Raw genomic sequence first — 5,981 nt, 5'->3', positions numbered from 1 at the left:
AAATGCAAAATGCAAGCAGTTTGTTTTTACTTTGAAGGCAATGCCATGACACACCCCAGGACCCCTAAAAATCTTTACTGAAGTACCAAGTTTCTAAATTTTCACAGAGCCTGTCTCGCACCCCCTGGAGCACGCGTATCTTATCAAGGTGTCCAGAGGCTAGTCACCTCTTTTTCATTATGCCTGATCAGCATGATGTCATCAATGTATTGGAAGAATAAGATGTTCTGCAGGATGCCCGGGCAGTCTCTGGATTTGTCAGGGCTGTATTATAACACATAGTCACATAGTACATATTGTGACACAGAGATGAGTTAACATAACCTTGGGGCAAAACTGTAGCTGTCTTTTGTTCATTCTGTATGAATGTGAAGTTTTTCTGAGCCTCTTTTCTGATTGGGACAGAAAAACACACATTCACCAAATTGGTGGCTGCTTACAATTTACCTGTGGTCGTATTGATCTTGTCTAGGAAAGGTATCAAATTCAGCATGGCCACAGCATCAGGACTAATACTTGGTTGAGCTTGTGGTAGGCCATGATCATTTCCCATGATCCTTTCTGCAGGGGCCAGACTGGTTACTTAAATGGAGATATGATAGGGACCACCAAGACTTGGCAATTTTGTTACTCTTTCCAAAGGATCAGCTTTTGCTTCCATTGATTTTTCTCTATTTTTTTTCTATCCTCTGTTTCATTAATTTCTGCTCTATTTTTTATTATTTCCTTCCTTCTTCTTGGTTTAGGTTTATTTTGCTTTCTTTGGTGTCTTAAGGTAGAAGGTTAAATTAATGATATGAGATCATTCTTCTTTTTTTTAAATATAGGCATTTACAGTTGCCAGTTACTCTTCAAGGTCTATCTTAGCTGTATCCCAAGTTTTAGTATGTTGTGTATTCATATTCATTCATCTCAAAGTATTTTCTAATTTCCCTTTTGATTTCTGTTTTAATCCACTTATTATTTAGGAGTATGTTGTTTCATTTCCAAATATTTGTGAGCTACCCAAATTTCTCTGGAAATCTTATCATGTTCTAATTTTATTTCATTATGGTGAGAGAATATACTTGTATTATTTTTATCCTTTTGGATTTATCGAGGTTTGTTTTATGGCCTAGTACATGGTCTATCCTGGAGAACATTTCACAGGCACTTGAGAAGAGTATGTATTCTGCTCTTGTTGGGTGGAGAGTTCTGTAGATCTCTGTTAGGTCTACCTATTTTATAATGTTGTTCATGTATTCTATTTCCTTGTTCACCTTCTGCCTAGCTACTCTATCCATTATTGAAAGTGGGGTGTTGAAGTTTCCAACTATTACTAGGTTGTCCATTTTTTCCTTTATTTCTATCAGTTTTTGCTTCAAGAATTTTGGCACTTTGTTAGGTTCATATATAATTGTTATATCTTCCTGATGGATTAAACCTTTTATTACAAAATGCCCTGTTTTAACTCTATTCATATTTTTGTCATAAAGTCTACTTTTCTTTATTACTAGTTTCCAGAATTTTGATTGTGATGTTTCCCAGTATGATTTTCTTTGTTTTTTCTGTATGGGGTTTATTGAATTTCTTGAATCTGATATCAGAGTTTTCTCTATATGTAGACAGCAACTATTATTTCTTCAAAAGATTATTTCTTCCTTCTGGAATTCCAATTATGTAAATAGTAGACCCCATGATTTTGTTTCACAGGTCACAGGGGCCCTGCTCATTTTTGTTTTCACTTTTTTCTCTCTTTGCTTTATTTTGGATATTTTTCTCTTGCTATATCTTCAAGTTGACTTATCTCCCCACTGCATATTGTTTAATCATCTGTTAATCCGTGTAGTGAATTTTCAGATATAGGACTATACAGTTATAGATTTTATTTGTATTTATTTATTTTTGAGACAGGGTCTCCCTCTGTCACCCAGGTTGGAGTGCAGTGGCATGATCATGGCTCACTGCAGCCTGGACCTCCCAGGCTCAAGTGATCCTCCCATCTCAGCCTCCTGACTAGCTGGGACTACAGAAGCATACCACCAAGCCCAGCTAATTTTGTGTATTTTGTTTGTTTGCTTGTTTGTTTTGTAGAGGTGGGGTTTTGTCAAGTTGCCCAGGCTGGTCTCAAACTCCGGGGCTCAAGCCATCTGCCCACCTAGGCCTCCCAAAGTGCTGGGATTACAAGTGTGTGCCACTGAGCCTGGCCCAGTTATATATCATCTACCTCTCTTCTCAACTGGCTCATGATTTTCTTTAAACACTTGAACAAGTTATAATAGGAGTTTTAACACACTAATCTATGTTAACTTCTTCATCCCTATCATTTATTATCTGTTTCTATTGACAATTTTTTCTTCTGGTCAGGGGGTTACATTTTCCTATTTGGGAGCCTGTATGGGGTCACGTTTTCCTATTTGGGAGCCTGTATAGTAATTTTATTATTATTTTTTTGAGACAGAGTCTTGCTCTGTCGCCCAGGCTGGAGTACAGTGGCACCATCTTGGCTCACTGTAAGCTCTGCCTCCCGGGTTCACGCCATTCTCCTGCCTCAGCCTCCGGAGTAGCTAGGACTACAAGTGCCTGCCACCAGGCTCGGCTAATTTTTTGTATTTTTAGTAGAGACGGGGTTTCACGTCATTAGCCAGGATGGTCTGGATCTCCTGATCTTATGATCTGCCCACCTCAGCCCCCGTAGTGCTGGGATTACAGGTGTGAGCCACCGCGCCCGAGCCCTGTGTAGTAATTTTCTTATTGGACGCAGGACATTGTGAATTTCATACTGTTGAATATCTAGGTTTCGTAGTCTTCCCTTAAAGAGCGTTGAGCCTTATTCTGGAAGGCAAGTTACTTTCCTTGCAGGTTAGTCTGATCTTTTGAGGACCATACCCAAGCTTTGTTTCTGTGGGTGCACAGTACTTTTTACTCATGATAATTTAGCTCCACTATTAGGGCATGACCTTTCCAGGTTCTTAAGGAATGCTCCTGATGATCAAGGAGGACTTTCCCCTATGGCTGGTTGGATCTCAAACATTCCAACCTCTCTGAGAATTATTTATTTTACATTTCCTTGGTCATTCTTTGCCTTGCCTTCTGGTGGTGTTGCACCCTGTGAATGCACATCTCAGTGTTCAGCAAAGTTTCAGAAAGATATCTGTGTAAACTTATGGAGCTTTTAAATCTATACAGCATCCTTCTCTTTGGAATTCTTTCCTGCAAACTTCCAGCTGCCTCGATCTCCCTCAACCTTGATCTCTCTCCACCCAAAGTTAGCAAGTCAACTTTGTCAGGCATGAGATACTCTTTCCAGCTCTCTGGTTCAGAATGTCCCTCCATCAGGCAAAAAGTTGGAGTAATTGTTTGCTTCTCTTTACACATGGATCGCAGTCCTTCACTATTGTCCCTTGTATAAAAGCATCTATATTGCCCTGTTTTCTAGTTGTTTTTAGCAAGAGAATTAGTCTGGCACTGTTACTCCATCATGGCCAGAGATAGAAGTTTTGAGGTTATTAAATGTTAAGTGAAAGTTACACTTCAGAGGTCATGATGAAAAGTACTATTGTTCCTATAATGAAAATTCCACAGGAATTTTCCAACTAATAGCTGAATTGGATCCATTTTTGCTTAAGCTCTTGGAAAAACATGTCAAAATGAAAAAATTACTTATTTTACTGAAAAGATTTATGGAAAAAATTGAAATAAGGAAAATATATGTTTAAAAAGTGGTAAGTCAATGGCTGGGCATGGTAGCTCACGCCTGTAATCCCAGCACTTTGGGAGGCCGAGGCAGGCAGATCACCTGAGGTCAGGAGTTCGAGATCAGCCTGACCGACATGGAGAAACCCCGTCTCTACTAAAACTACAAAATTAGCTGGGTGTGGTGGCGTGTGCGGTAATTCCAGCTACTCAGGAGGCTGAGGCAGGAGAATCGCCTGAACCTAGGAGGCGAGGTTGCAGTGAGCCGAGATCGCACCATTGCACTCCAGCCTGGGCAACAACAGTGAAACACCATCTCAAAAAAAAAAAAAAGTGGCAAGTCAAACACATAACCAAACACCAAATAATATCATATATTCTATTCTGGATATGACAACCACTGATTAGTTGGCAATTATTAGGCACTACTTTCTAATAGGAAACCCTATGGGCAATTTTTAAACATTTTTAGCCAACTGAAAACATCTAAGACATTATTCAACAAAGTAAAACAAGATTGTTATTTTAACCTGTGGTTAAACAGCATTTACAATCAGTCATCTATTAACACAGCTATTATAATGATTAGGAAAAAGGGCTGCATGGTCTTTAAAAAACAACTTGGCTAGGCTGGGCGCGGTGGCTCATGCCTATAATCCCAGCACTTTGGGAGGCCAAGGTGGGTGGATCACCTGAGGTCAGGAGTTTCAGACCAGACCAATATGGCAAAACCCTGTCTCTACTAAAAATACAAAAATTAGCTGGGTGTGGTGGCGCACACCTGTAACCCCAGCTACTTGGGAGGCTGAGGCAGGAGAATCGCTTGAACCTGGGAGGTGGAGATTGTAGTGAGCTGAGATCGTGCCACTGCACTCTAGCCTGGTGACAGAGGAAGACTCTATCTCAAAAAAGAAAAAAAAAAAAATTAATAGGATACGAAACCAAAGTGATAAAGATGAATGAGAAAGTAAAGAGAAATTATCCTGACATTGAGAAGTAAAGAGTAACAAAAAAAAGTTTCAATCATAAGAACGGTAATTCATTAAGAGGAAGAGAATAATCATTTCACACTGTATACATATATGAAAACATGTACACCTTAAATATACATAATTTTGTCAATTATATCTCAATAAAGCTGGAAAGAGGAAGAGATAAATTGCAAATTAAAGTAATAAATAGGCTATTAAACTGATAATTTGTGAATTATATAAACTCATTGAAAAATATTCAAATTTCTTTCTGATTTGATCTCACACTAGCATTAAGGAAGATGACATAAAACTCACAATACGGCCGGGTGCGGTGGCTCAAGCCTGTAATCCCAGCACTTTGGGAGGCCGAGATGGGCGGATCACGAGGTCAGGAGATCGAGACCATCCTGCTAACACGGTGAAACCCCGTCTCTACCAAAAAAATACAAAAAGCTAGCCGGACGAGGTGGCGGGTGCCTGTAGTCCCAGCTACTCGGGAGGCTGAGGCAGGAGAATGGCATAAACCCGGGAGGCGGAGCTTGCAGTGAGCTGAGATCCAGCCACTGCACTCCAGCCCGGGCGACAGAGCAAGACTCCGTCTCAAAAAAAAAAAAAAACTCACAATACATGATTACAATGAGTACATTGATGACAAATGAGTGACTTCAGTTCAAAAACTACATAAGATTAATAACTGTGTAAGAAAAGGCCAGGTGTGGTGACTCAACGCCTATAATCCCAGCACTTTGGGAGGCCGAGGCTGGTGGATCACCTGAAGTCAGGAGTTCGAGACTGGCCTGGCCAACATGGCGAAACCCCATCTCTATTAAAAATACAAAAATTAGACGGGCATAGTGACGCATGCCTGTAATCCCAGCTACTCAGGAGGCTGAGGCAGGAGAATCACTTGAACCTAGGAGGTGGAGGTTGCAGTGAGCCAAGAGTGCAGACAGAGCAAGACTCCATCTCAAAAAGTAAAATAAAATAAAATACAGAATGTCACAAAATGCCTATGTTAAGAGGATATTTGATAGAGTTTTCTGAAATTTGACAAAAATACTAAACATATATATATATATATAAAACCAATAATGAACTGTGCAGGTGAAAAATAACTTTTCTGAATTATCACTAATAAAAAGCAAATACTGATCAAACACACTAGCAAAAAAACTAAATTATCTTTCTATTCTCTTTAGAAAATATGATAAACTATCATCATATGAAGAGATGATTAAAGAGTACATAGCCATATAATGTAAGCGGCAAAAAGTATGAAGAAGTACGCCTGGCGGTTACTCAACAAAAATATGTTACTTTAAATGTTTGCAT

Source organism: Colobus angolensis, unplaced genomic scaffold (assembly GCF_000951035.1).
Source record: "Colobus angolensis palliatus isolate OR3802 unplaced genomic scaffold, Cang.pa_1.0 Scaffold80, whole genome shotgun sequence".
NCBI classification, from domain to species: domain Eukaryota; kingdom Metazoa; phylum Chordata; class Mammalia; order Primates; family Cercopithecidae; genus Colobus; species Colobus angolensis.
Note: the sequence above shows the minus strand (reverse complement) of the source record.